Source organism: Sceloporus occidentalis, unplaced genomic scaffold, assembly GCF_023333645.1.
Source record: "Sceloporus occidentalis isolate IW3139 unplaced genomic scaffold, rSceOcc1.0.p SCAF_27, whole genome shotgun sequence".
In the NCBI taxonomy this organism is placed as follows: Eukaryota; Metazoa; Chordata; class Lepidosauria; order Squamata; family Phrynosomatidae; genus Sceloporus; species Sceloporus occidentalis.
In genome coordinates, this window is record NW_028317007.1 from 6584528 (window position 1) to 6594747 (window position 10220).

Sequence of the window (10220 nt, forward strand, 5' to 3'; positions counted from 1 at the left end):
TTTAAGCCTGGGAGTTCCAGGAGTTAAAGGTGGTCCATACAAGCGACTCTATTGGTCACTGGCAGGGGCCTCCACTGTTATCCACCAATGAAGGTCAGCTGCAACCGATCTTACGCGGGCCGCACCTCGAGCCCTGCTACAACAAGAGCGCTGCTACTTACGTGTGGGAGGGTCTTTTATACTGCATAAAGGAAGCGGAACCCAGCAGAGTTCACGTGACATCACATGACTCTGCTCCAGTACTCCTTCCTGCTTCCTTCCTGGTGCAGTACCAGAGATTGCAGAGGGAGGCCGCGCCCCCTGCTGAAGTCTGTGAGCGGCATCGAGGAGCTGCAGTGCAGGTAAGGGGGTGGGGAGGGTGTTTGAATGAGTATGCGTGATTGAGGGAATTAATCTGTGAATGAATGAGTATATGAATGAATGAGTGTGTGTGTGATAGCATGGATGTGTAAGTGCTGGAACCTATGCATGATGGGACTGTGATTGTTGTTAGCAATCACACTCCTATCATGCCAAGTCAGCCAGTACATGCTGAAACCTAGCTAGCTGCCCCCCTTGTGTATTGATGCTGCCAGCAGTATGGGGTCTGCACATCACTTACAGCCACCCTGTACCAGCATGTACTGGCTGACTTGGCATGATAGGAGTGTGATTGCTAACAGCAATCACAGTCCCATCATGCATAGGTTCCAGCATTTACTGTTTGGATGTGTAAGTGCTGAAACCTAAGCATGATGGGACTGTGATTGCTGTTAGCAATCACACTCCTATCATGCCAAGTCAGCCAGTACATGCTGAAACCTAGCTAGCTGCCCCCCTTGTGTATTGATGTTGCCAGCAATATGGGGTCTGTACATCACTTACAGCCACCCTGTACCAGCATGTACTGGCTGACTTGGCATGATAGGAGTGTGATTGCTAACAGCAATCACAGCAAGCACAGTCCCATCATGCCTAGGTACCAGCATTTACTGGTTGCCTGGGCATGATAGGAGTGTGATTGCTAACAGCAATCACAGTCCCATCATGCATAGGTTCCAGCATTTACTGTTTGGATGTGTAAGTGCTGAAACCTAAGCATGATGGGACTGTGATTGCTGTTAGCAATCACACTCCTATCATGCCAAGTCAGCCAGTACATGCTGAAACCTAGCTAGCTGCCCCCCTTGTGTATTGATGTTGCCAGCAATATGGGGTCTGTACATCACTTACAGCCACCCTGTACCAGCATGTACTGGCTGACTTGGCATGATAGGAGTGTGATTGCTAACAGCAATCACAGCAAGCACAGTCCCATCATGCCTAGGTACCAGCATTTACTGGTTGCCTGGGTATGATAGGAGTGTGATTGCTGTTAGCAATCACACTCCTATCATGCCAAGTCATATTGCTATTTTTTTTTGTCCAATTGTGGTGTGTTACCTACTTTTATTAAAAATGTGAGTTTTTATTATTATTTTTAAAGGTGGCGGGTCATTTTCAGTTTTGGCTAAGTGAACCGTGAATGTTTTGGTCCAGAATTTTCATTTTGGTGCATCCCTAGAATAAATAGAACTATTTCATTTTTAATTATCCTGAATTTGTAGTCACACAACTTTCTAGGCCCAGAAATCAGTGAGAGGAAAAGTAAAGGTTTTGTGTCATTTACTTTATTTTAATCTGCATATTTTATTAAAGGCCATATTTTCTCACAGTGAAAAATGAGTGCGGCCCGCATTCTGGTGAAGTGGCCCACTGCAGAAAAAACTTGGACACCCCTGCAGTAGGTAGTAAAGAAATTAAATTTGAGTGCTAGCCTTCCCTTAATCCTTGGATAACAAAGGCATGCTAGCATCATTTTGGGACGTCACTAGAAGTACTGCCATTTTGGTGGGAATTCCCACCGGTTATGTCTGTAGAGGTGTGGACAAAGATAGCAGAATCAAAAAAGAAGAAGATGCAGAAGTTGTGGGCAGAAGCAGAAGTGGTCAGCTGTCAGATATTTTAGGCTGGAAAACAAGTATTTTAGATTTCAGTATATGACATGAAATGGAGCCAGAGCCATTTTGCTTGCCTTAATCATGTAAAGGATTTTTTTCTTGTTCTCTCTATATTGAGAACAAATAAGCTTTTCATATAGCTGTTTCAGCAAGTATTTCCTAATTAGTTTATAGTCAATGGGAAAATTTAAGGAGTAGAAGCTACTTATCTCTAGGAATACAAATTTTAATGGGGACTACATTGCAAGACCACCAAAACTTATTTACTACCTAGGAGGTATTATCTTCTAGAGATATGTGTAATTAAGAACAAATTCCAGATGTCTTAAAGTTATTTCTTAGACCAGAGGTAAATAATAAAAATACAATGGTGCAAAAATGCTAGGAAGTTTTAATTATAATGAGTAAAATCCACAATTATGGAGGATTTCAATCAATAGGTAGAGAATATGGTAAAAAGCCCTATCTTTAAAAGTTTATGTTTTAAACAAAGGAAGGCCAGATAATTACATTTTGGACATCACAAGATCTTGGCACCATATTTTACTCTTATAATTACCTTGAGTATCTAACATTCTTCTGACAAATTGCAATTTAATGGCAGTTATATGACTTTAAGAAAGTTATTTTTCTTCCACTTCATTTTTCCACTGAACCTGTATTGATATCTACAAGGACCAGTTGGACCACAGCAACAAGTGGTGGTAAATATAATGGTATAATGATGGTATAATATCTCGTTTTGAATTATACATTTTGGCACAATTTGAAAGAATTTAAGATCAGAGGTAAAATATAGGGTATCTCTTTATAATAATATTGTGGGTGTGATGCTACAATAATTAATAGCGCCAGCATTTTGTGTATGTGATAGAATATTGGTTTTGCCTATTTTATTTCATTAATATCCCTAACACAGCAGAAGTGGTCGGCAGATAGTGTGAGTGAATGTGTGTCCATGTCTTTCAGAAGTAAATGCTGAGCTTTTTGCTTAGTTTTTGTCCGATTCATGGGGGTCTGACCTCAGTTTCATGGTCTTGTGGGAATTGTCAAATGTACTAAAATTCTGTAAATTTGCATTACATTTTGGGATAGATGCTTTACAAGGTGCTTAGGCTAACTGGAAGAAAGAAAGAAGTATTTGAGCTCCCATGCACTGGGCCTGATTTCATGCTATTTAAAACAATTTTTTAAAAGATCTTACAGCGCCCGGCAGATTGATAGAGCTCATCGACCTCTCCGACAGAAAACAACAGGTGATCTACTGCCTAGGGACATTATCTGCTGCCTGCAGGATTATCTGACCAAGGAGGCTATTCTCCAAAAATACAGAGGTATCGACCCAGTGAAATGGGAATCTTGTCCCCAGCAATACTACTGTCACGGGGTCAGGGAAAGAGGAAGGATCCTACTATGCAGATAAGCACTGTAGAGAAGTCCAGTATACAGTCCGTAATCAAAAGGGCAAAGGCAGGCAGCGGTGTCAAACGTATCCGAGGTCGAGGCAGGCAGGATAGGAGCAAAACGGTTAAACAGGTCCGAGGTCGTGGGCAGGCAGCAGGAATCGTAGTCAAAAAACAGGCAATGGTCGGTACACAAGGAAATCGAGATAATATAGAGTAATCAGCACACCCAGAAAGCATAACACTTTGAACGGGTGACTACAGGAGAGAAAAGTGGTGTTTAAATAGGTGAGTGATTACAAACAGCTGTGCAGCGTATTCTACGCACGTTGCGTACGTTGCGTACGCCGCGTACGCTGCACAGGCTGCATAGGCTGCGTACGCTGCGTATTTTGCGTACGCTGCGTAGATTGCGTACACTGCGGTACGCCAGATGCGGACCTACGCCGCGTCATACCCGCGTCCCCTTCGGCACGCGCGGGGGACGCGCCGGCGCGTCCACGGACAGCAGACGCGACCCTAGCCGAAGAGGAGGAGGTGGGACCGCGACACCGCCATGTGCGCCCGGCGGGGACCGCCGCGGAGTAGTCGGGACCAGGCGTGGCAGCCCTGGTGTCAGAGGTAGGGACGGCGGCGCGCGTGACAACTACACACATACTACGACAAGCTTCAGACGCCCCAAACCTCCCGAAAGCTTTAGGTTTGCCGCTCATCTCCATCAACAATTGGGAACCCACATTTCAAGCCCTGACAAGTCTCCTGGATCCATCGGGAGAACGGTCACCGAGGCCACAATGTCATAAGAGGCATTGCTTCCCTGAAAGTTCGAATGCTTAGAATATTTCTCACACTTCACATCATAACACGGTTCGGATTCTCTGCTGTGTACGGCTCTCAGCTATTCCGTTTCATTTGAATAAGGGTATTGGTTAATGACCTTGCTTTTGTTCAGCTGGCTCGATATTTGATATTGTGTCATCCAGATAATTTTTTCTCTGTTATGCAGAGTGTTCTCATGGTTAGGGTATTTGTTTTTTCCTCCAGATGTCCCATATGTCTACAGACCAAATTAAAATTATGTCTCTAAATATTAGAGGTCTAAACAAGCCCCAGCAGAGGTCAAAACTCCTCTATTTCTGCAATCTACCAAATCACACATTGCATTAATAACAGCAAAAACACTAAAATTTCGAAGGAATTTAAATTTACAGATAGGAATTATTCTCATGTCTTTCTCTCTAGCTCCCCTGACAAAACTAAAGGTGTTGCCATATTGATTCACAAAAGGATTCCATTTCAGCCCCTGGACATCTGGAGGGATTCCATGGGGCAAGCTCTCTTCTTAAAAGGTTTTATTGGGACTCAAAAAGTGACTAATATATACGTACCAAACTGAAGTCAATCTTTATTTTTGACTCAGATTTTATCCAAATTGGCAGACTACCAAGAGGGACTCATGATATTTGGGGGTGATCGCCACATGATTTTGGATCCCAGAGTAGATTCTTCCTCCCAGTCCTCCAATATCTCTTTTTCTAATCTTAAAAAGATGAAACGTTGGTTGCACCTGACCCAATTGGTTGATGCTTGGAGAGCGCAACACTCAAGGGATCAGGATTATACTTTCTTCTCTTCAACACATGATAGGTATACTAGGATAGATGCCTTGTTTTTGTTGCACCAACACTTATTACAACTTTGTTCTTCGAATTGGAATTCAAGATTGGAATACAGGCCATTAGTGACCGTGCACCGTTCTATATTATATTAAAATGTAAGCAATCCACACTTAAGCAGTGATGTTGGTGTTTAAATGGAAACTTTTTAGATAATCCCACATACTTGGCTGATTTGTCGACACATCTTAAGAATTATTTTAATGAGAATATTACCCACAAGTTTTCTTTTTCCACGACCTGGGAGGCACATAATTAAATTAGGCTCCAGTATTAAAAAGCAAATTTGGCACAGATCCATTCTCTTACACAACAGATACATAGATCATTTAGAAGAAGAGGAGTGTATTTTATTTACACAATTTCATTTTTAAAGAAAGTCCAAAAAAAGGACTGTGGATGGTATGCATAGGTCCAGAGCCTTTTTTTCTTGCAACGTAACCCAGAAGTAGCCTGTTTGTCCCACCTGCAAAGATTCATATTTGGTTTAGAAAGGTTTAAAGGCTCTAAATATTAAAGTGATTTTGATATAAAAGAACGCATGACATGTACCCACAAGTGCTTCTCTAAATGATTATGATTTATGGTTTTCTCCTTAAATCCCATAAATATGTACTTTCATCTGAATTTCATTTTGTTTTTCATTTTTGTGCAGTGATTTATAGTATCTTTAGATTATTTGTAAACATTTTGGATGAGAAAGTTTTTTTATTCTGATGATTTTCTGACATTTTAATTTGAAGACAGTGAAAGCATTTTCATGTTTTGTTTTGCTGTATGGGAACATTTTATGACTTATTTAAAATGAAGTTGTTGGCCAACTTAAATTGATCTCAGTGGAAAGGAAATATAGATATACATGTAATTTTCATTATATTTTGGACAGAACCCAGTGCCATCTAGACTGATCATGGCTACAAGCCTACTTAAAATTACTTGGTTTTTCAAATGCAATAAAGTACCACAAAACAACTTTAACTTCCAATAAAATTATCTCCCTCCCAAAATGATGAACCTAACCAAAGGCATTAATTCCTCTGTTTTTTGTGAATGTAATTTTTGTGATTCTTAGTCTTTTTATGATTCTTATATAATATGTTTAATAAATATGACCATTAAAAGAAATGAATATTGCATGTACGTTTCTACTTCCAAAATTAAATGAAGTGTTGGAATGAAACCTAGATATTAAATTGCTGTCTTTAAGTAATTTTGTTAAAAGCTTGGCTTTATTTTCTGTCACTGAGTTATATTTAACTGCAGTCTTTCCCTGGCAGACTGTTAATATCCCTATGCAGTATTTTAAGCTACGTTAAGAACAAAAGAGTACAATGTGTTTTTTTTATACAGTATCTAATGCTTGATTTACATAATCCTTGATTATCATTTGCAGAAGACAAAATATTAGACAGAATAAAAAAGAAATTCATTGTCACCAATGTGTAGTAGATCCTTATTGACTTAATATAAACTGTGAGCCAATGACAGCACATCTATGCCTGCAAGTACAAAAAGGGTTCTGCAGAAAATAATATGTGAGAATTCAACAACATAGATTTTCTAGACAAAATGTTTTTCTTCCATTTCTTCTCAGCTATTTGTACACCAAAGAAGCTCTGCCTGGGTTTTTTATTATTATTTTTTTTATTATTATTATTATTTGCTAGAATGTGTTACACATCTAAAGCAAACAGAATGCTATGTTTTTTTTATCTATAAAAAATACAATAAGGAACACAATTATTTTGATTGATCAATACCAGGATACGGGCAGAGAGGACTATATTGAGTTTCTTTTAGACTTAAGTAAACAGAAGTAATGAGGGTCATGTAAACAGACTGATTCTCGATCAACATTTTAAAACTGGTCTGAACATCATAGCAACCAATTAAATGTTCCTGTAGTTTAGACAGTTACATTTGTTGCCACTGTTAAAAGATCACATCTTAAAGATGTTTACATTACAAAGAATAACTATAAATCAAGAGAATTTTGAAAAACAACCCTCACTAATGTCATTCTGACAAATTGGGAGTTAATAATATGAAAATATGCCTTTTATGTGGTAGAAAAAAAACACTATCCCATGTCAATTTATGTACTATACAATAAATGTCTACAGGGAAATACATTTTCATTAGCATATTTTGACTCTGCAACCAATTAATGAAGTATAAGAATGTAAATGTCATTATGCAAAATGTAGTCAAACTGGTTTACATATACCACTAATTAAACAATGTATGCATATTCACTAAAACTAATGGAACAAACCTGTCAAAGGCCGGATCTTTGTGGGCACTGACTATAAATATAAATGCAGTGAACTTTAAATGAGCAATCATGCAGTGCATGTAATTGAACTCTTCTGAAATGTTATCTTTGTCAAATACATCTGACTAATCCTAAGATGTGTACTTTTTTGTGTCAATGTTCATCTAAGATAAAACTCAGATAAACCCTAGAGGAAATGAGTTATGAATATCATATATTAAAACTATAAGATAACATTTTGGAATAAATTGTTAAATTATATATTAATCACAGACATCTATATGAATTAGATATATTTAAAATGAAAATAGGAAGATAACGTCCTGATGTATGTCCATAAGAACCTTTTCCTTTGTAGAGAAAATGGATAATTATCTCTAAAATATCATCCCTCTATCTATCTATCTATCTATCTATCTATCTATCTATCTATCTATCTATCTATCTACCTATCATTCTATTTATCAGAGCTAGTAGTTTATACTTATTAATCTTCTCTGAAAAGGAATACTTTCCTATGAAAATACATCTTCATAGAATAATTATTAGTAATCATATAGTAAATGTAAAAGTTTGTCCTAAAAATATTTTCAGTATCTTAGATTTAGTTGCCAGAATCTCAGTCTTTTAACACTCATGAATGTTTAGATCAGTGGAGTCAGTGATCCAGTAAAATGAAAGAATACTAGCCCTCTCATATTTAACATGACTTGGTGCTCAATCATATCACTAATTGGCACGAACATGGTAATTGTCACCTGAATGGTGAACACTTGGCATTTATATTCAATTATGCAGCAGTTTCAAATGTACTTCTCTTAAATATCCCACTCAATGTCAGATTCTCACTTGTGTTAGTCGTTTTCCACCATATGATTTTTCCACCTTGCTTTTTTCATTTGTCACAATCTCTTTTCCTGTCATCTATGTGCCTTACTCGATCTTCAGCTATTTTCACCTATTTCTTAAGTAATAATTTTGTTTTCTGTCACTACAAGAATGTTGCCTTACACTTTATTTTCTAGACATGTGCAAATGGTTCTTTTTTGGGTGATTTTGGAGCAAATAAATTTGTTCCCTGCCCCTTTGGTTTGGATGAAAATTGGGGGGGGAATTTTTAAGTTAGGAACAAAATTAAACTTTGACACTCTCGTTCACCCTGTCACGCTCTCCAAATATTTCCATACCTTCTCTGCCAACCTTTTTGTTCTTCATCTTTTCTCTTCTACCTTCTGTCTTTCATCTTCTCTCCTTATCTTGTATCTTCTGTCTTTTTTCTTCGTCTGCATCTCCAGGAAGTACCTGGTGCATGCTCTCTCCTGACTATCGAAATAAGGGAGAGAACATCATTGAACATCACAATTTTGCCCCAAGGTGAACTTCCACCTTGTGATGCTTTCACTTATGTCTTTTCCCTTAATCCTCTCATTGGGGAGAGGACGTCAGTGAAAGTGCTGTGATTTTGGTAGAACATTGGGTAAAAACATTAAGAGAACATGTGAGAGAGTGATCTTGAATGAGAGTGTGAGCAAGAAGGCCTGAGGACTTTGTTTGCTTTGTGGGGGTCTAGGTTTGTTTTAAATTCTGTACATTTGCAATTACGAATCTGAATGCCTATCCTACAACATTTTTCCAACAGATTCCTGAATGTCATATTTAAATTGATAAACTACTTATTAGCACAAAAGTATACATTGCTTATTTTTCTTAATTATTTTCATTTGAAATTTGAGAGGCTTATCTCAATCTACCAGCTTTTAACTTCAAAATTTGTGATTTTATTCAGATGTGTTTTTGGATTTTTCTATTATACATAATCAACATTAAAATCAATCTGCTCAACAATTTTAAAAATGTGCACTTTATAAATAAAATGAGTTCTATCAGCTTTTTTTCACAACAATAATATCACATAAATGTTACCTATACATTTTTTATTACTGTAATAATATTAATAATAATAAGAATAATAATGGAGAGAAGTGTTAATCTGCTAGAGTTAGATATTATTCTCAAAATTTAAATATATTTTTCAAAATTTTGTACCTTGCCAAAGATATGTACCTCTTAAATATGGAATAAAAAAAGTTTGTTTTGCAAGACAATTCTACCATGTCCTTTTATCACTTCAGTCAAGTGCTACTTCATTTGGAAGGTTGAAGTCCAACTTCTTTACAAATAAGTATTGACATTGGAGACTTGTTTTCTATTACATTAAGCTATGCCTTTTGACCTCTTTTTACATTTCTGTGCAATTACCTTTGATGTAAACTGGGTTTTTCTACTACTTGAAGCAATACAATTTCACATGCAATTTAAAAATAGGATTACACAGATACAAAGTAAATGGTTAGAAAATGTTCTAAAGTATTTTGGTCATGTCTAGTATAATCTGGAATTTCATAATATACATGTGTATATTTATACATTTTTTAGTTTAGTTTAAGTAGCAAAGCTTGGGAACATAAAGGCTATATACACATACAGTCGTGTGAAAAAGAAAGTACACCGTCTTTGAAATACCTGGTTTCACATTTCATATCAGGAGATAATAACAATCATCTGTTCCTTATCAGGTCTAAAGATTAAGTAAATATAACCTCAGATGACATGACATCTAACACTGTGTTAAGATTTATTCAACAAAAAATAAGCCTAAACGGAGGAGACATGTATGAAAAACGAAGTACACCTTAGGATTCAATAGCTTGTATATCCACCTTTAACAGTTATAAGTAATCTTTGACTATATGACTTTATTAGCCTCTAAAAGAATTTTGGCCCACACTTAACAACATTGTTTCAGTTCATTGAGGTTTTTGAGCCTTTGTTAATGCACAGCTCTCTTAAGGTCCCCCCACACCATTTCAATTGAGATGAGGTCTGG